The sequence below is a fragment of the Sus scrofa genome, chromosome 2, assembly GCF_054392235.1.
Source record: "Sus scrofa isolate SSC_HxYL_T2T_F1_AM1 chromosome 2, Sscrofa_HxYL_maternal_Yorkshire_Landrace_v2.0, whole genome shotgun sequence".
NCBI lineage: Eukaryota > Metazoa > Chordata > Mammalia > Artiodactyla > Suidae > Sus > Sus scrofa.
This window is the reverse complement of record NC_139384.1, coordinates 131,397,670-131,419,403: the sequence shown is the minus strand read 5'-3', so window position 1 is coordinate 131,419,403 and position 21,734 is coordinate 131,397,670. Positions and strand designations below refer to the sequence as shown.

Below are 21,734 nucleotides of genomic sequence, written 5' to 3'. Positions count from 1 at the left end.
CAAACCCTAAGCTTTCTTATTAAAATTAAGAAGACAAAAGCAACTACAATCATTATCCTTTTTGTTGTTGTTGTTTGTCTTTTTTAGGGTCACACATGTGGCTTATGGAAGGTCCCTGAGCTGGGAGTCAAATCAGAGCTGCAGCTGCTGACCTATGCTATAGCCGTAGCCACGTTGAATGTGAGCCACATCTTTGACTTACGCCACAGCACCACAGTGAGAACTCCCCAATCATTATCCTTAATTAACACTGTTTTAGAAGTCTTGGCCAAAGCAATTAGGCACGAAGACAAAATAACAACAAAGAAGACAGATGTATGCATATAAGAAAGGCGGGAGAGAAATTTATCATGTTAACAAGCAATATTACTCTATAATAGATTTGAGGGAAGGCTCAAGTCACCTGAGGTTTCCAGTCTCAACATCTCATTTCTCTCAGAACCTACATTCGGGAGGTCTGAAATGGTTCCCAGTTGATCTGTAGAAAAGTAACTGTACACGTCCTGTGATAACTAGAAGTAATCCCTTGCCTCCACCCAGTCTAAATGAAAAGAATATGCCATATAGTCAGTTTCTAATCTAAATGAAGTGTAGCCAAATCTGAAAAGGCAGTCTGCCATTTGAGTAACTCACTTAACCAAACAATGCTTGCTAAAAGTACTTCACTCTCCACTAAGTTACCCAAAAGAAGTTTCCCTGTTTTACTATTTACATTTCATTAGTCTTTAATACCTAAATGTGGAAACATGGGAAGCTTTATTAGTCACATTTCTAGATAAATATTACCATATTTCTGCATTTTATTCTAGTAATAGCTCTAAAATTAGATTACTAAATAACAATAATGAATATGCCTTTCTTCTAAATACGGTTTAGTCATCTTAGACTGAGAGAAGGCTAAATTAAGAGCTGCAGGGCATTGTAAATTTGGAAGTTATCCCTAAGCAATCATACAGAACAAACCTAATCTTTCTTCCTCAGGATGGGATATTCCTTCCTCTTGACCCAGACCTTCCTTTTCCAGGATGCTGATTTGCACGGATAGCAGCCAATTTCACTGCCCTGAGCTGGCCTGCTGAGGACTGTGGGTGGACGTGAACTGCCCTCTTTCTGCAGAGCATCCTGTACGTCAAACTATTGTACTCCACAGTGTTTGTGTGTGTGTATGTGTATCTGTGTTTGGGGTGGGACTTGATGCATTGCCTAACTTGAGAGAAAGCTTCTTTTATCCAGCTACCTGCAGGTTACCAGCTGGAATAGCAGACAGAAGCAAAACATTGACCTTACATCAGATCAAGAGAAGGAAAGAAAATGTTGGCACCCACCCAGCTAGTTAAAAGAGGGGGAAAACAAGCACCTTTTCATGGGCTCTGGAAAGAAAAATACATTCAAAACTCACCAAATGGTTGAAATGGAAGAGTAACTCTGAATTATTTTCAATGATTTCTGTTTTATGATATATGTATTAAGGTATACGTGTTTGCAAATAGAAATATATTTCAATCCTCCTAGGTGTGAAAGGAATGCATAAGGCAGGGTCTGTGTATCTTCACAAGACAAAATTGCTGTCGACATGAGAATCTTAATCCAAAGCTCCCTGCTGAACTTGGCACAGAATCACTGCTCCACGAGATCTGGCATCCTGCCTGATGCTGAGAAAAGGAAGGGCTGAGCCTAGGAGAGGTCATGGCTGCTTCAGATCAGGTTCTGCATTATTCCTAGGATATTCTTAAGCTTAGAAGGTGAGCCTCTGTCTCTGTGGGAGACTTCATAGAGATTTTAGAGAACTACAGCTTAAGTTTTTACACTTAACACAGAGGCAAGAGGAAATGGAAACATCACCAAACATGGAGTCTGGAAAAGTGAATTCGAGGCTAAGAGCTGCTGTGGCTCTGTGGCTTTGAGCAAATCATGCAATCTTTTCTCCTGTATTGCCTGTGGTAATGCAGCTGACATCTAACGAGAACGTGGGGGAGTTCCCTTCGTGGCTCAGGAGCTGATGAACCCGACTAGGATCCATGAGGATGAGGATTCGATCCCTGGCCTCGCTCAGCAGGTTAACGATCTGGCATTGCAGTAGGCTTCGGATGCAGCTTGGATACTGCGTTGCCATGGCTATAGCTGTGGCTATGGCTGTGGTGTAGGCCAGCAGCTGCAACTCTGATTCGACCCCTAGCCTGGGAACTGTCATATGCTGCAGGTGTGGCCCTCAAAAGCAAAATAAATAATAAATAAAGAGAAAGTGGGACTTCTCCAGGCAAAGAATAAAGAAGAGGGAGGGAAGCACATTCCAGCTAGAAGGAACAGCAAGTGCAAAAATCCTGGCAAGGTTTAATTAAATGAATTCAAAGAATGTCCATGTGATTGGGACGGAGCGGGTGAGCAGCATGGCATGATCTAAGGATGGGGAGACAGGAAGATCATGCCAGCTTTGCAGGTCATGTTAAGGATTCTGGTCTTTACCTGAAAAGGAGAGGAAAGTCATTCAAGGGCTGTAAGTCGGTGGTGGCATCATCGGATTTACATTTCGAAAAGATCCCTTGGCTGCTGTGTAGAGAATAAATTTAAGGTCAGGAGTGTATTGCTGGAGACCAGCTAAGATGGCAGCTCAGATCAAGGCTGCAGTGACAGAGGTGCAGGTCCTCGCGCTGCACAACACAGAGCACTTCTGCAGGATTTTGGATGGGTCGAGTCCCAGGCACCTTTGAAATCCAAATTGAGATGTCAAGTAGGCAATTGCATATAAAAGTCTAAAGCTGAAAGGAAAGGTCAGGGCTGACAATAAAATTTCCAGCTAGAGCTTACAAATGAACTGTGAGACCTGGCCACAAATGAGGTTATCGAATGAGACAATAGAGAGGAAGAATAAACAATCTTAGAACCCTTGTTTCTTCGGCAGTAAAATAGGGACTGTAGCAGCTGTTGCACAGAATTTTTGTAGCTGAGTTGTAGTAGACAGCGGATAAAAATTAAGCTTAAATTGTGATGATGATGGTATTAAGAAAATTTAAAATTAGCCAATTACAAAGCAATTTACATAAGGATCCTTTTTTTTTTTTTTTTCAATGTTTTTAAGAAGTATCTTAAGTCCATGGAAAAAAAGACCAATAGACCTGGAGTTTTACTTTCCATTTACTAATGATCATTGTCAGGTAATCAGATTAGAGTGAGTGATTTAAATGTCTTCTCTGTGTTCTTCTATAATTTCTAAATTGTCTGCAATGAGCATGCATTTATTTTCCCTATGGTGAGAAAATAAAACATATTGCTGCTGCAATTATATGAAAGTACTTTTCCGAGGGTAGAGCCAAAAATGATGAAACAAGCTGAAACAACAGACACAGGGACTAGCCCACGTGGGCGATGGCCTTTGTTTGAGGCCAGTTTGTGTTTCCAGGTCCCCGCAGCAGAAATGGAGAGGTGAGGGGTTGGGAATCTCACCAAATGACTGTTTCAATCTAAGCTGACCTGGCTGGGTTTCCATGGCACATGTGGCCTGAGAACCATCAGCCTTGCCAAACCCTTTGTCTTTAATTCTCCACTAAGAAACGCCACAGCCCAGAGGTCCTGAGAATCCTGGAAAATCCATGCCCAACTGCCACATACATGCTCGGTTTGTACAACCAATCATCTGGAAACTTGTGATAAACTGCATGTGCACAAGCACACTCAGAGTGAGTGTGCCCGCCATCAGGGAACGTGGTTCTGAGGTATTAAGAACATGCTGTTTGTCTCCCTGCTTGGGTTTCCCTGGCCTTTGGCATAAGGCAGGACGGACTGTCTGGGCTGCTGTGATGAGGGTGTGTGGCTCTTACAGATAAATGCTCTATAGTATTAGGGAGGGACCTCCACTGCGGGAATCAAGAAACATAGATCCTGGCCCTCACCTTGTACAAAGTACCTGCATGATCCTGACCAAGCTTCTTACCTCTTAGGGTTTGTTTTTTTCTAATCTGTAAAATAAAAGCCATACCCTGTGCCAGATCCCATGCAGTGCACTGGCTGAATCGACGCGTTGGCACAGAACCTATCAAACACAAGAGTGAGTATTTTCAGGCAGGCTGACAATGAATACCCTGCGAAAAAACACTTCCACTACACCTTACCCACCTCCTCCAACTCACCTCCCCAGCTCCTCTCTGACATTCCTTTGCTCTCCTTCCTTCATAGTGCTTATAACAATCAGGAAGTGTTTTGTTTTCACACTTCTATTTTCTATTTCCCCGATTCTAAGGGGAAGGACTGACATTTTCTATCTATTCACTGTTGTATCCTCACGTCTAAAATCAAGTTTGGCTCATGGTGATGCCCCCAAAATGCTGAATGAATGACTTTGAACATCATATAGTATCCTCTTCTGGTAACACGGGACATTAAAGTTTCCCAGAATAAAGAATGTATGGGATTTTGACTGGAGTATCAGCATTGGGGCACAGGATGCTACTGCCCTGCTCTGCTCCTTGGAACACTAAGCCTGGATTCGGTGGGAGAAGAGATGCACACAGTATATACAAAGATGTGAGATCAGATCTGGTCTTGGCTCATCTACTTAACTAAACTTACTAAAATCTGTGAACCTCAGCATCTCCATCTATAAAGTAGAGAAAACAGCAGTACTCACCTCACAGAGTTGGGGTAAGTGTTAAAATTGTCAGAAAAATTGCAGAGGGGCTGTCCAAAACGGAAAAGTGAGATCCAAATGTGGGTTACTGCTCTATACACAACCCAGGACATTCTAATTTGTCAGAATGAGAAAGTGTTGCCAGGATAAGAACATGTGTTAGCTTGGACCTGAAGACCCATGAATGGACACCACACTAAGTGGGCTGCACTATATTCTACTCTTAAAAGGCAAAGACTGTGCAAGTCTTACTGGATTTCCAAGTTGGCCCTTTTTTAAAGTTTTGAGCATGTATCTGAGTCTGTTTTCAAAATATTCCATACAAAATGGGCCGGGCTACCTTGTTCTCTTCCATAAATTTGCAAAACATTTTCAGTATATGTCTGAACCTGGCAAATAACTTAATGGTAAATTATTCGGATTTTACTTCTGTAATACAACTACTATAATTTAATGTCCTTGTAGATGATGATGTGTCCCTGATCAGAGACCATGAACCCAAAACTAGAACTGAGCCACAGCTGGCTGACCATAGGGTTCAACAAAGAGTTTGTCTAAAAGAACTAGCCATTGGCCAGGATGTGAAAATGACATTAGAGAAAAAGTATTTCAAGGAAAAAAACTGATTTGTTATTCTGAGCCTATCAGAAAAGTTAAATTTCAAACTTCAGGAAAAAATTAAAAGAACAGACACTTGTGACTAGACTGATTATCAAAAAAAATTTTTAAACATGATCAATACGCAGTGTCGTAGTTTCTGTTTTTGTTTTTCTAGATCAAAGAACTCACTAAAAGTAACCTATTGAGAAACCAGGGGGGAGAAAAAAGACATTTGTAAATTTGGCCTAAACCATATGCAGTTGACAGCCCTTGACTTTTGGCCTTTGTTTTTTCTCTCTATTTCAAGGGAGCTTCAAAGTCAGAAGCTGGTGGCTTTGGCAGAGTCCTGCTTTGAAGAGCGAGGAGGAGGGAAGTCAATTAAAAACAGGTCACAGGATGTAGCATTTCAACTAAAATGGCTGCTGATTTTTATGTATTGGAAGCTTTGAGCGATCAGCCCCAACTTCTTAATTGCAGGAATGTAATTAGCAGCAGATCATAACATCTTATCTTTCAGCAAAAGTTTTGACTTGCAGTGATTTCCCCCCTTATTTTCTGACAAGCATAATTATGGGTAGAAAAGATCAAAGTAACTACTTACAGGATGCATTATACTCTTTAAATCAGCTAGTTGTCGATGAGCCTGGGCCAACCCCCTGCCTCCCGACTCCTGCTGTACCACGAATGACCCTCCGAGGCTGCATGAAAGACGGGGCTGGAAAGACAGATCAGAGGGCGTCCACATGTAAAATATTTCTTTGGAGACAGTAATTTAACATAATTGGAGGGGAAAAGAGAATTTGTTTTATAAGCTGAAAACAATCAAACCAAGAAAAATCACCCTTCTCCGCCTCCCCCACCCAAGCTGACAGGAATAAAATTGTGGACCCTTAATTAGAACTGCTGCTGCCATTACCACTGGCTCTAGTCAGATGTAATTCAGGGCCATTGAAGCTGAAAGTTTTGTCAGAGTTTTGAACAATCCCTGCTTCCCTTCTCTGACATCTCCATGTACTAGCCACGTGGGGCTCCCAGTTCTGGTAGGTGTGGTTGGTCTCACAAGAGGGTTTTGTTTGTGCTTAGGAATCCAGAAACGGGTTCTCCCGGGTGATGCCCAGGACCCCCATTGGGACTCTATGCTCTCAGCCGTGTCTAAATTTTCACACAGGCTACCTGGTGCTCAGAAGCCCCCTCTCTGAGCAGTGTGTGGGCTCCATGCAGTGACAAACAGCCCCCACTGTGCCTGGCTGACAGGAGCCACACAGACAGCCTGCACTGTTGTGCCCGAGGGGCGCTGAGGAGGGTCCTTACTCTGGCAAGCAGTGCCTCTGGGATCTGGAGAGCTGGTGGGAACACTCCAGAGGGGAGGAAGGAGGGCTCCGTGTGGCTGTGGGAGTTCTCCCCTCACAGCACAGCTTTTGCCCAGATGCACATCTCTCCCCCAACAGCCCAGGACCTCACACATTCAAGCCAGTTGACAACTGGGAGCATCAGAGCTCGGCTCAGGGAAACCTAGATTTTCCTGTGTCTATGCCACAGTCAGGACCTGCCCGTCCTCCGGAGCCACTCAAAAGGGAGTGAGAGCCAGTGTCAGGGGAAGGGAAGTTCCTTCATCCACAAGCCAAGTGGTACATCTGCCTGAATTCTGGGTACCCTTTCTGAATTCTGCATACTTATGAGAACCTCTGAAATTAAAAATAAGTAGCTTCACAGACTTTGAAAAACTTGTGGTTTCCAAAGGAGACAGTTTGGGGGGTGGGGGGATGCGCTGGGGTTGCGGGATGGAAATCCTATAAAAGTGGATTGTGATGATCATTGTACAACTATACATGTAATCAATTCATTGAGTAATTAAAAAAATAAGTAGCTTCACTCTCTCTGAGACGGGAATTCTTAGAATGGCTTTAAGGAAGCGGTCAGGACGTCGAGAAATCCTACCCGAGGCCCCTGGTCACTGCCTGGTGAGACAGGTGGTAGGACGTTATTAATGAGGAACAAGTCCACAGGCTGCGGACTAGAGACAGACAAACAACTGCCCCTTCCGGCATATCTCATGGAGACAAGCAAAGAAATGCAAGGACTTGCCCTGAAGGAAAAGCAAAGAAAATCTGAGACTTGCTCATAAGCACTGGCAAACTCTGGTAACTGAAATACCATCTAATCCGAAGTAGAGATGTTTGATCTGATCAGGTACTCTTTCTCTATGGTGTCCTATGTCCTAGAGGCTAGCTCCTGGGGGGGCCTACCAACAACCATGTTGATATTCTTTTGAATCACAGTGTAACTAATTATGAAGGCTGCAAAGTCATATGGGAAAAAGGTTCCGTGAAAGGAAATACAAAAATCCCGGACATCAGATGATCACAAGCATGTGCTGATTAGAAGTGGTAAAGTCATGTCAGTGATTTGCTCAGATGATTGTTTTGGTTATAAAACAATATTCTCACTGTTGCCCTTCATGTTGTTACAATTTTGCTTGTTAGTCCTAACTACAGTGTTTGAAACCTAAGGGCGTCTGTTTCTCAGTGTTAAGAACACATTGGTCTGTTGGCCTCGGCTCAGCTCCATTCCACTCATAAGGCAAAACGACATGAAGGGAAAGAGGCCAGGCCCACGTCCTTAAGAAGCGGTTCGAGGCTTGTGGTCACACGCTGCTCTGTCTCTAATGAAGGCTCCCAGTGGATGCAGGGACTTGTCCTTGGCACGCTGGCCGGTGACCATGGCAACAGAGCCCAGCGTCCCCCAGGCCCACCACTTGCTGTTACACTTCTCTGGCCCCCCGGGGAAGCCAGGCTCAGGGAGGGGAACCAAGTCTTTCCCAGCCACACACACAAGCCCCCTTGGCTGCCAGAACAATATGAAGATTAGAAGGAAGAACATAATCCCTGCACACTTAGGAGCTTATAAAAAGCCTGCCAGTTGATTAACTGATTGCTCGGCTGCTCAAGAGTAGGATGAAGGCTGGCCATTCCCTTGGATGGGGCAAGTCAGACAGTTGTCTTATACGCTGCTCTTGGTGGGGGCCCCACTACACTCTATACCATAGGTTTATTCTATTTTAAATGGATTGGGTACATACGTGTCCCCCATACATGATAGGGTAGCCTCAGTTGGACAGGTCTGCTCCCTCCTAAGGACTGCTCTGGCTAAGAGAGTGGACTTTGTTCCAGCAAACGGGAGGTGGAGAAATGAACTGTGCATCCCAACCCGTTTACCTTGCCTTTTTGATTTTAAACAAATCATCAAAAATTTAAAATGGCCTGGGGTCCCTGATGGCTTAACAGTTAAGGTTCTGGCATTGTTGCTGCTGTGGCTCAGGTCACTGAGGTGGTATGGGTTTGATCCCTGGCCTGGGAACTTGCGCATGCTGTGGACATGGCCATAAAAAGGAAAAAAGAAAAAGAAAAAGTGGCCAGTAAAACTTGCTCTGAGGAAATATAAAATTATCCTGGCTGCCGTTTATAGCAGTGATAGAGCTCTGCTTCTATGGGTTCATTGGCAGAAATCGCCCAAGATCTCTGATAGAGAAGCAGAATGAGTTAGCAGGGGTGACCTGGTGGCTGTGTGGGTTGTAACAGGTTGGATCTGTCTTAGGAAACATTCCCAACCTCAAGCTTCTCTTCATGACATTTCTTCTCTCTTGGGTCTTTGAACCCTAGAGAGTCCACCACTGCACATTCTTGCTTCTGAGCCACATTAACTTTATAGGCGAATGGATATGTAATAGAAATAGGTAGACAGCAAACACTCTCTATACAATAGTAATAAAAACAATAACTAGTATCTAAGAGATAATAGTTATTACTATCTAAAAAATAATATTGGCGTTTCTGTTGTGGCTCAGTGGGCTAAGAACCTGACATAGTCTTCACGAGGACGCGGGTTCCATCCCTGGCCTCACTCAGTGGGTTAAGGATCCAGCGTTGCCACAAGCTGTGGTGTAGGTCACAGATGCAGATTGGAACCTAAGTTGCCATGGCTGTGGCTTAGGGTGGCAGCTGCAGCTCCAACTGAACCCCTAGCCTGGAAACTTCCATATGCCATAGACATAGCCGTAAAAAGAAAAAAAAAATCAATAAAAATTTAAAATGGCATCTATTTTTTAAAAGGTTGATAAAAACTTTCAGGTCTTTCCCCCTGTTTTATTTGCACTAACATTCATGGAGCTCCTTCTGTGCTTTAGGCACTTGATAGGTGTAAGTTAATTTAATTTCCACATCAGTTCCAAAGGGTTTCATTTTTTAATACAGGAAAGCATGAAAAGGAAGAAAGATTTCATAAATTTACTATGCAAATAAACCCTGCTAATGTGTAAAAAATAACAGTAATACATCGACCTGGAGAGAAAACTTAAACAGAGAAAAAATACAATAGAAAGCTTTAAACCTTCCTCCTGACACCTCACTTTCCTTTCTTCTCCTCCCTCAAGCCAACCTGTAACTGTTTCTTATGATTCCTAACCCTTGTTATGCACATACGAGGATGCACATCCCCTAGCTCAAATTCCTTTACTTATTTACAGAAAAGCAACTCTAATAGACACATTGCCCTCCATCTTGCTTTTATCCACTTCTTATTTTTAGACGCCCTTCTACATCAGTATATATGTCTCTACCTATTTTTAAAGTTGGTATAGTACTCCCTCCTGTACATGTACCACAACCAATTTGACTGCTTCCCTATTTGCAGTATTTAGGTTGCCTCCACTTTCTTTTATTAAGCAGACATCACGCACTCCATTATACACGGAGAGAGACGAGGGCTTGAAAAGGTTTAAACACATTCATTGCTTGATATTGCTTGGCTGAAAAAAGCACCAGAGCCAGCACCTGGATGTGAATATCTATGTTCATATAATTTCATATAATTTTTTTTCTTTTTTTTTTTTTCTTTTGCTTTTTAGGGCCGCACCCATGGCATATAGAAGTTCCCATGCTAGGGGTCCAATTGGAACTATAGCTGCCAGACTACACCACAGGTACAGCAACAGCAACACAGGATCTGAACCACGTTTTTGACCTACACCACAGCTCACAGCAACACTGGATCCTTCACCCATTGAGGCCAGGAATCAAACCAGCATCCTCATGGATCCTAGTCGGGTTCATTAACTGCTGAGCCACAAAGGGAACGCCCATAATTTCATATAATTTCTAAGTCCCTGGTTTTCCCATTATACTGGATATTTACCCAGCTAAGGTCCAGCACAAAGTTTGCCAACGAGTTGAGAGAGTCTTTTGATTGTTCCCTTAATACCTTCCCCTGGGATTTTTTTTTTTTCCCCTTTCTATTGCATCCAGAGAAAGTGACTCAGAGGCTAAGTGACTTGTCCAAATTTCTACCGTTAGAATGGCCCTCGTGGTTATGAGACAGTTATGTAGGGAAGACGCCTCTCGTTTTCTCATACCCAAGTAAAAATGGACCCTTCCAAATACAAAAGTTCTTGCTGGAGAAGGAGAAATATGAGTTTTGCACCTCTTTCGGGCAGGGGGAGGGGGGCTAAGAATGGAAAGAAGGGGAGGAGCAGGCATTTCCTCCTAAAGTCCAGGTGGGAGTGTTTGTGAGAGCTCATCTCCCAGCAGGGCATAGAGACTGTGGTGCTAACTTCACAACTCAGGGCAATGAGGGCCCCCAAGTAAAAAAGAAAAGGCTGGGACCACAACTGTTTTGGAGACTGGGGGCCCAAACTCACTAATCATATGGAAAGAGGGAGGAGATTGGTTCTCAACAAGCCAGGAGGGAAATGGCCTCAATAGGGCCACACAAGTTAACCCAGCCCCCCATACAGGATAATTTCACACTTTCCCGCAGGGGGTTAATGACTTTGTGTGTGGCTGTCCCAGAGAATGGTCCCCTCTTCCCTGGAGCCTGGAGTTCCAGTCAATAAGCCTTCCGTTGCTATGCAAAGCTGTTGAGCCTCTTGAATGATTCCAAGCAGGGTAAAGCGCCCTGCCTCCTGACCCTTTTGTAAGGGATTGTGCGGCTGCCGCTCCCTGCTCCGGATGAATAGTCCACCTTCTTGCAAACAGCTACCACTTTTGAAGACTTGTCTGGCAATTACTCACACCAAGAACACCACCGGATGGCCAGCTGTACTGGCATTTGCCATCATCTTCACTGGCTCGTCTATTCACAGCCCCCTGCTGGGCTCCCTGCCATTCGATGCAAATTAAACATACTCTCCACAGCCTTGGTCCTTGCACACCAAAGAAGTCCAAACACCTAGGGTGCTCAAGGTATGAGCGCTCTTCCAAGTTACAGCTCCTTCCAAGACAGGATGGGAAACTTAACTCCAGAGATCATAACATAGAATGATATTTTAATACATGTTGACAAAAAAATTGAATAATTTGGGCATTATGTGACTAGACCATTACGTGAAGAAGAAAGATCCACTCAGGGCTGTGGAAACACGTCTTCGAAGTCTTCTAAGAATCTAAGTGGTTTTGAGCTTGCAGTCACCCTGAAGTCATGACTTCTGAAGTCAGTTGTTATAGCCTTCTCTTCTCTTCTAACAATAATCATCTTGTAGAGTGATTTAGAGTTTTACAACACTTTCACGTATGTCATTTCATTTGTTACTAAAAAAGGTGGTTTGTAAGATTCCTAACTCGTATTTATCTCAGACTATTTTATATTAGAAAACACAGTTCAGGATTTGCTTAAGTAGATGAACCAAGACCATTTGTGAGCTTTCTAATATTTGCTCAGCTACTCCTCAAACTCTAGGAAAATGGCTTGTGTGCTGGTACTATAAAATACTATAAAAAAGAAAATTCTCAGAGAAAACTCACTGGAAAATACAGGTGCACCCCAATGTTCACTGCAGCACTATTTACAATAGCCAAGACATGAAGCAACCTAAAAGTCCATCAACAGAGGAATGGATACAGAAGATGTGGCATATATGCAATGAAATATTACTCAGCCATAAAAAAAAGAATTGAAATAATGCCATTTTCAGCAACACAGATGGACCTAGAGATTACCATACTAAGGAAGGTAAATCAGAGAAAGGCAAACATCATATGACATCATGTATACATGGAATCTCGTTTAAAAGATGACACAAATGAACTTGTTTACAAAACAGAAACAGACTCACAAAGAAAAGCTTAGAGTTACCAAAGGGGAAGAAGGGAGGGATAAATTAGTAGTTTGGGTTTTTTTCTTTGATTAAATAATGTTTAAAACATATACGGAATTCTATGCAGATGTAAAATTGGCAGTGAGAAAGCTATGTACAAATATGGAATGATCTACAAGGAGACTGGGATTAACGTACACACGACTCCAACGTAAGATCCATAACCAACAAAGACCTACTGTAGAGCACAGGAAGATATACACTTTATCTTATAGCAACCTATAATGACAAAGAATCTGAAAAAGAATATATATGTATGTTTAACTGAATCACTTTGCTGTACATCTGAAACTAACACATTGCAAACCAACTCTGCCTCGACTTTTTAGAAAGAAAGGGGGGAAAAAAAAGAACCAGAAATGAAAGAAAGTGTTTTCCTCCTGTCTCTGCTCTGGGATTAGCTCCCCACATGTAAGTGCTGGAAAGAAGTGAGAAGATATTTTGCTTCAAACAGAGCTATATCCCTAAAGAGCTACAAATCCTTGTTTTATACAATCTGAGGCCCATCAGGGGTCTGAATAACACTCAAAAGCTGTTCTTGTTGAGAGCATCTCCATTTGCCAAAAGCCCCAACGTGCAGACAGCAGACAAACTGAACAGTGCCAAGGAGGATGTTGAGTGGAAGGAGTGAACTGTGAACCTGGGACAAATAACACATTACTTGAGTAGAAAAGCTGAGAGTTTTAAAGACATATGGTCCTTGCCGTCAGATCTTTATGACTTATCCACTGGGGTTTTGTCTGTTTATATGTACAGTTTACTCATTGTCTTTCCATTTATATTTGGTTTCTGTACCGGGGGCTTAACGCCTATGTAGTTATATGGTTGGCAAAGCTCCCTTTGGTGTGTCTGTTTTTATGCTTCCACCTAAAATACTTCTAAAGACCTCCCCATTTTAAGTTCCACACTAAAATCAGGGGCTAAATAAGAGCCTCTTTTTAGCAATCATCTGTTGCTGATTTACACTGGGGTTAACCCATTCCATGTTCTAAAATTGGACTCGGAAAGCAAGGTCCACTAAATAGGAGAAGGAGAAGAAATATGTAGATGTATAGCCAGACACCTATTTCTAAAACAACACGATAGGCTTTGCAAAAGTCCCCAGATGGCCCCAGTAATCTAAATTGCAGATAAGAAAATCACTCTGTGGATTATTAGAGAGGAAAGTTTTACCTTCAAGGTAAAGGGAAAATGATCTCTCAAGGTAAGAAATGCAACTAATAGATCCCATCTGCAAATTCAGCTCTCCAGAGGGATGTCAGGAGTGGCCATTGCCCCCTTTCTCAGAACCAGTACAGTTTTAGACCCGGAGAAAGGAAACAAACAAACAAACAAACAAACAAACCATCTATATATATATATATATATATGAACATGAATGAGTAGATAGCCTGAGTTCAAACTGTCTATCCAGGGCCCGAAACAGCCTAAAAGGGAACATAAAAATAAAGAACCCTAAGATGAGCTGGTAACTTTGTCATTACCCAAAGTCCAATTGACCATCTTCTCCTCTTACTAGTTACCAAGACTTCAAACACTGGAAATCATTCGGATGTCAGAGGAGCTTGACCTCATTTGCCTCTCATAACAGAACTGCCTTGTGCATTTTCAGTGAAAATGTCAGGGTTTCATAACCACCGAAGCACAATTTCACTGTCTTTCCCCGTTTTAACCTTCTTACACTTCTAACCTATTTTCTAAGTTTGTGATGTTGATGACTCCAAGTTGCGAATATCCCATCCTTTCACAGGGAGAATCAGGCCCTCGTGTTCACATCATCTAAGATGTTGTCCATGCATGCATGCCACACATTCATTTAAAACATCACTAGGGAGTCATGAATCTTGTCAGCGCAGAACAGCAAAGGTATCGCTGGAGTCTGGCCTCCAGCCTTCTACTGCCTCCATCTCTTGGGGTCTTCAGGAAATCGCTGTGTTGAGAATGCATTCCTGGACAACAGAACCTACATTGTTCCGTGGTTGGAAGAACAGCTTTGGGGTGTCGCTGCAGAATCTTCACCCTATGTCTGCAGCTGCTCCCTTGTCCCGACAATCACTTCCACATGCCCCTTGTCAGAGCTGGGAGGAAAAGTCCTCGAGTGTGGTTTGGCCACACACATGGAAGAGGACCCTCTTGGGTGCCCAAGTGGCATTAAAAAATGTTTTATAGTATTTACTTAAACGCTAGCTTTTCACAAAGGTCTTCAGTCTCGGCAAACCCGAATGTTGTTCTTGTTCAAAGAGTGCTATCTTTTAGATAAAAGAACTTTACAGCTTGTGCCAGAGAGCTCAGTAAGAGAATCCACCCCTGAAAAGATAAACCTCCAGGCCTCAGATGTGTTTTCAGCAAAGCCATTGTCTACAGTTCCTCTGGACCCTTAAAGGGAATTTGGCTGGAAGCTAGAACAGAGATTCACCCTAGGAGTTACTGGTCACTGGCTCCCTCAGGGCGTAACTAACAATATCCCTGGTGAGTTGGTGCATAGGACGTTTTCAAAAAAAAAAAAAAAAAAAAAATTTCATAGCAACTGAGCACATTTGTCAGAAACAGCTCAGCCTCTGTTCTGCTACCATTAAGAAAGGGCTCCGTCCAAGGAGATTGTATGTAACACACTCACTTCTCCCCTCCACTTTCCAGACAGTCTGATCTGCTATGAAACAAAGCATATGCAAATTAGAAAGGCTTAGCAAGGTTGAGGGAAGGGGGTCCTCTTTCCTGGCATCCAGGGAATTGAAATTCTGAACCAGACATACCTTGGTTTTTGTTTCCCTCTCTCTTCAATAGATATCTCTAGGTGAATTCTAAATTGATGGCTCTAAGATATTGGTTCACAAGGGTGTATCCTATTTTAGGCAAAGGTAGGTTGTGAAAATACATGTGGATATGAAAAATGGTGTGAATTCATTTGCAAATCGATCTTGACTGCTTTTTACTTATAATGGAACTCCCAAAGGTGAAAGTTTTCTCATTTAAAATTTGATTATATTAGCTCAAGTTGCCAAAATTTCTCCAGAACTCTTTAGTGTCCCAAGCTGGATTTACCTATTTGGAGAATACTTTTACTCTTATTAATGCTTAGAAATAAAGCTAAGCAAATACCTTGAGCACAGAATAATACTTATTTTTTAAGCATTAATATGCATACTGTCATATGTTGGAGGACCCCTGCCAGATGCAGAGCCTGTGCTTGGCACCCCATGGGAGAGGGAGAAAAGGTAATTCATAGCTGTTGTGCAGGAGGAGCCCTTGGTCATCTGAGCAGACACAAGGATAGACAGAAGGTAACACTGAAGATATCAAGTTCAAATGCTTTTCCCCAAGACTGTATGGCTTTAAGTCAAAGTCTCTGTACCACAACACCTCTCAAACACTTCTTGAATTTTGTCATTGGTCTTCTTTGCTTTGGTCTCTGTTCAAACTGTTACCAACGCTGTTGCCCTACAATCAACCCCCTGCTGCTCCCTTGAAGAGAAACTGATTACTCTTTATCTAAGTTTCGGGATAAAGTTGCAAAGAGAAAAAAATCAAGAACCAATGAGGCTCAAGATAGTAGAAGATGTGACTTCCAGTAAACCCTGAGCCTCATTAGACATTAGCGTCTAAATGACACACTCACCAGCATCGTGATAGTTGACAACTGCCATGACCACAACCAGAAAAGCCCAAAAAAAGGACTGAAAAAGAGAACTGCATCAGTTCCAGAACCAAACTGCACTCAAGCTTTTGGATAACTCATGAATATTCCTCCCACTCTTTCCAGTGCCCTACCTCCCTTTTATCTCGGCCCCACTCTCTCTCTATATATATATGTTGTTTCCTCCTCAATTTGGTTGAGAAGTTTATTTATGAACTGGGCTCCCACTTCATTCTTTGGCCATTGAATAAAGCTCATGCTCTTCCAATCTCAGCATGTTTTGTTATCGACTACACAAAACCAATGGGAAAAAGAAACACCCTGGCACAGACAAGAGGTCTAGGCCCAGGCTAGGATACCTCCATAGGTCTGATCAACCAATTCAGTGACAAAACTTGAGCCATAGCACACCTTTAGACCTGAGACCTAAATATAAGGAAAACTGAAAGAGAAGAGGCCTAAATTTCTGGTAAGAGGTGAAGTGAGGGAATTGGTACATGGGACAGACCAGCAAAAATTCAATCAAAGTATGAAACAATTTGTCCGGCCTCTTTTGAATGAATGGGGAATTTTTAAACAATGATATACCTTTAATGTATATGCATGTCACTTCTTCCGCACTAACATGCATACACAGCACTGTTCGTTTGTTTGTTTTAGCCCGTCTGTCAATCGAGTCTGGTTTTTAGGTCAGATTTTTTGTGTGTACCACTGAGGTCTGCTTGAGATTATTTGCTTAGGACCCCTGGACATCTAAATAGAAGAAAACATAATTTCTAACACTTTTTTTCACCACTAAGTCATAGCCTTCAAAGGAGATTTTAGTGAGCCTTGTACTTAAGTCTGCTACTAAGGAGATACCAGGAAGCCCCAAGATTTCTTTCCTTTCACATTTCTCATTGACCTACATTACTCTTAGAAGGGGGAAGAAAAAAGAAACAAAGCCCATCCTGGGTCTAGCATTCTCCTAAGCCATGTCGCATTTAGAGAGAACCTCTCACACCATAACGTCAAATGTCATTCAGTCTGACATACATAATTGTATTAAGCTGTCATGATGGTCTCTAATGAGACAGCAAATTTCCTCCCCAAGAATCAGTCACGAAAGCACATTTTTTTCTGATGAATTAATTAATAAAATACGAGGCTCCTTATGCAAAATATATACCAATGGGACCCAAGTGTGCCGATGCCCTAACCATTCTGAATTAAAAAAAAAAAAGCTGAGGTTTGAAGATGATACAGTAATGAGCGCTAGGATTCATACAGATGCAGACAATCTCACGAGCCTTCTCAGAGCATAAGGGTGCACCATGCCAGAAGCAAGGCAAACAGCGCACTGCTAGACCACTGTCAAGAGGGGCTTTCCAATCTGACATGGATGTGGGGTCACTCAGCCTCCCTCCCCAGTTCCTTTCACTAGACTATCCAAAGGCATCTGCCAACATCTCTGTCTGGGTAATGCTGGCTGACTTCTTTAAAGACAGCAATTACAAAAGGACAGTTTTGGAGATTCAAACATACAGAGATGCCCATGTTTAACTGGTAAATACCTGCTCTGAATATACTGTTGGACAACTGCAAACAAGTTATCTGTGTAAACCCCCACATAGCAAGATAAAACTACAACCTTAAATATTTATCAGTCTGTTATTCTGGGGCAGAATTAGACCCTACTTGTCTCAAAGTGCTCTGTAAAGTAATGAGCTGGATGCTGAGAAAGCAATGATAAGGCAAATGAAAATCCAGCAGCCATTAGGCCGTCCGTGTCAAGATGCACAGCTTTGGACCCTAGAGATGGTTTCTACCCTGAGAGGATCATTGCCAGGAGGCCGGGATGTGCCCCAGCCACGCAGAGCTCCCACCTGGATCCCAAAGGCTACTGTCTGCCCAGATTCCTATTCTCATTTTACCCTTTTGACAGAGAAGAAGCAGAAGAACTTCTGGTTCTGGTTATCAGAGTTCGTTAAATTATGTGCCAGAGCCAGAGAAGCTTCCAGATCTCCCAAAGTGTTCATTTCATCCAATTCTTCAGAGAGTCTTGTCTCCCAAATGGATAGGACTCTCAGGCTCCAGGAGTCCTCCTGCAGCATCAAGTGACGGCAACATGAAATGTGAAATCAGCCCTGAGCTCACAGTTCTTTGCATCAGAGGTGAGTAATGCTGGCTGAGTCATTGTTTTTTTCTGGCTTTTCAGAGCTCTCTCCAGAAAGCACCTCATAACGGACAATCTCAGTGCTTACTCTAACACTGATGAGCAATGTCTCAGGTATCCATGACAACAATACTTACTGTGCTACCTTCATCTTCATTAATGGTATCATCTATACACTAAAATGGTACATTTCATTTTTCAATTATTCATATATATATATATAGTCTTTTTAGGGCCACACCTGTGGCATATGGTGGTTCCCAGCCTAGGGGTGGAATCTGAGTTATAGCCGCTGGCCTGCATTCACAGCCACAGCCACACCAGATCTGAGGCACGTCTGTGACCTGCACCACAGCTCACAGCTACACCGGATCCTTAACCCACTGAGCGAGGCCAGGGACTGAACCTACGTCCTCATGGTTACTAGTCAGATTCATTTCTGCTGAGCCAGGACTGGAACTCCTCCTCTGCAGAGCGTGAGGTATCTTATTCTTTTTTTTTAAGAAATAATTCTTTTTTTTTTTTTTAAGAAATAATAACACAAGAAGGTCAAACGATTTCTCAGAATTCACATAGCCTGTGCTTCCTGTTCATTAAGTCACATTAACTCAATTTAAAATTGCTGGGTTGTATCAAATTTAAGTAAAAGAAAAAAAGCCTTCCACGAGGCAGTGCAGCGTGCTGGTTATGTGCAAACAGGATTTGGATTCTGAGTCATTTCATCGACAACTCAACCTGCTGTGTGCCAGGCAGAGAGTAGAGGAAAGAGAAAAGATCCTTGCTGTCAAAGAATTCATAGACTTGGGAGTCCCCACTGTCTGCAGTAGTGAACCCGACTAGTATCCATGAGGATGCGGGTTCGATCCCTGGCCTTGCTCAGGGGGTTAAGGATCCGCATTGCTGTGAGCCAAGGCATAGGTCACAGACGAGGTTCGGATCCTGAGTTGCAGTGGCTGTGCTGTAGACCAGCAGCTGCAGCACCAATTCGACCCCTAGCCCGGGAAATTCCATATGCTGCCTTATAAAAAAGCAAAAAGCAAGAAAAAAAAAGAATTCATAGACTTGGATAGGAGTGAGAGATAGGGAGAAACAGACAGACAGATAGGCAATATGAACACATATACAAGAAGAAAAGAAAGAGAGAAAACACGATAATGAAAAATATAATACCAGGTACCATCATTGTGTCAGGTAATCAAGAATGACCTGTTCTCTCTGTTTCTGTTTTGTAGACAGGTTCATTTGTGCTCTATTTTAGATTCCACATACAAGTGATATCACATGGTATTTGTCTTTCTTTTTCTGATGTACTTCACTTAGTATGAGACTCTCCAGTTGCATCCCTGTTGCTGCAAATGTCATTATTTCATTATTTATTATGGCTAGAGGGAAAGGGATGGACTGGTACATTGGGGTTAGTAGATGCAAACTATTACATTTAGAATGGATAAGCAATGAGGTCCTACTGTACAACAGAGGAAACTAATATCCAGTTTCTTGGGATAGAACATGATGGAAAATAATATAAGGAAAAGAGTATAAATATATATATATAGATAGATAGATAGATAGATAGATAGATAGATAGATACACAAACCACTTAGAGTGTTTATGTAACTTTGCGTCATGATGGCGATGAGTTAGAGGGAAAGCTGAACCTAAACTGGAAATAGTCTCAGGGATACAGTGAGGCCCCATCTCAACAAACTTCCCCATCTAGGACACACCCTACTCCCTCACCACTGCTTCTCCTTTCCCCCCAGGCCCTCTGCACCTCCTGTCTCTGCCTTCATCTGGTCTGCTCTTCACCCTTCTTCCTTGTATCATCTTATCTAACTTTCCCACCATCTCCCCTGCCCTGCTTTTCCTTAGACCACACAACCCCAATTTTTACCCAATTTCGCAATTCCTTCATTTCCCCAAGCTCAGAGATTTTGCAGCAAATCCTCTCCAGGAAGTGTGACCACTGTGAGTCAGGCCAGATGCACTGAAGTACATCGAGCATGTGGTGCCACTCACTTATGGCCATGTCATTGCCACCAGGAGGGGTCCAGTTCCCTGGCAGACTGGGTGCTAAATGCCTGCAGGTTTGGACTTTCTGGATTGTATTTCAGCTGAGATGACGTGTTCTTGGTCATCAGAATTCAGAGATTGTTGAGGTCATTAATTAGGAGACATACTGTCACCACTGCAGTGGGGTTGTTTCTTGGCTCGATGTTTGGTTTTGCTTTGACTTCCCCAAAAGTCTGCACTCCATACAAGTTTACCAAAGCAGGGAGCTGCTTGGATAGGACATTGGGTGCAGACTCCATCAATAAATAAATAAAAATTTAATAACTGAAAAAAACTCATGAGAGACTGACCCCCTAGCCAGGGCAACCCTCAGGATTGGAAAGCTGGTCAGGAATATCACATCCCAGGACAATCAAGGTTTCCTCAGCTCTAAGCTTGCAGTCCTGCCATCTCCCAAACCAAAGACGACCTCAAGGAAACTCTCACTCATTTACACTCTACTGGAAGGTGAGCCCTGCTTGTGACTAGTCCAAGGGAGCTTACATTTTAACTGTAGTTTTAAATAAAAGGCAATAAGGGATTATGTTCACCAAGAAATAACTAAAAATCTCCCATCTGGCAAGCACTATAGCTTTTCTTTCTTCTTTTACTTTTTTTTAGGGCCCCAGGTGTGGCATATGGAAGTTCCTAGGCTAGGGGTTGAATTGGAGCTGCAACTGCCAGCCTATACCACAGCCACAGCAAAGCCAGATCTGAGTCTTGACCGTGACCTACACTGCAGCTCATGGCAACACCGGATCCTTAACCCACCAGGTTAGGCGGATCCAGGATTGAACCTGTATCCTTGGACACTAGTCAGGGTTGCTTCCATGAAGCCACAACAAGAATTCTTTAGTCTTTGACCTTTTAAAAATTGAGTTTTAATTACATATGAAATCCATGAATTCACTGCTCTCTTCACATTAAAGCAATGTAGATAAGGCTCAAATCCCCATTAACATTGCTCACTCCTGGTATCCTCAGTCCTGTTCTTCCTGAGAGAACCAGGATGGTTCGTAATGCATCTTACAAGATCTGAAGACCTTGTTCTATTCATTTGCATCCACGTATGTGTGCATACAAGGAAAGATGTACCAGTGCTTGGTGACTGCTTTTACATAAATGAAATGAAAAATAGTTGCATACATTTCATTCTGTGATTTTGCTCTACTGTGCTAGAATTACTTTGTATCTCATCATTTAACTATGCTATCACTTACACAGGATAAATACACTAAAGTTTGTTTTTGTCACTTCCCTATTGATGGACCTAAAATTTTCTTTACAGGTGAGTGCCTTTCTCAGTTTTCTTTTAGATCTAGGCACCTGGCCAAAATCATGGCACAGGAAGAATCTAATTAATGTCCTAGAATCATAAGATTAGAAGACCAAACTTCCAGTGTCATATTTTGAAAAAGCAGCGAAGTACCAAGAAAGCATTCTGTTCCCATGTGTTGCTAAAAGCTAATGTGGAGACACCATGTGCATTTACAAAAGGAGGTTGTAAAAAAAAAAAAAAAAAAA

General features: G+C 42.5%; 1 long non-coding RNA gene across 1 annotated transcript in view; it reads right to left on the bottom strand.

The window, feature by feature from the left end:
* The window catches only part of LOC110259775 (uncharacterized), a 1,242,567-nt gene that overhangs the window by 1,186,449 nt on the left and 34,384 nt on the right, over positions 1-21,734 (bottom strand). The window contains exons 4-5 of the long non-coding RNA XR_014838625.1: positions 5,823-5,936; positions 2,464-2,547 (exon numbers count right to left, since the gene is read on the bottom strand). This is a non-coding gene — a long non-coding RNA (uncharacterized LOC110259775). The remainder of the gene's footprint in view (positions 1-2,463; positions 2,548-5,822; positions 5,937-21,734) is intronic.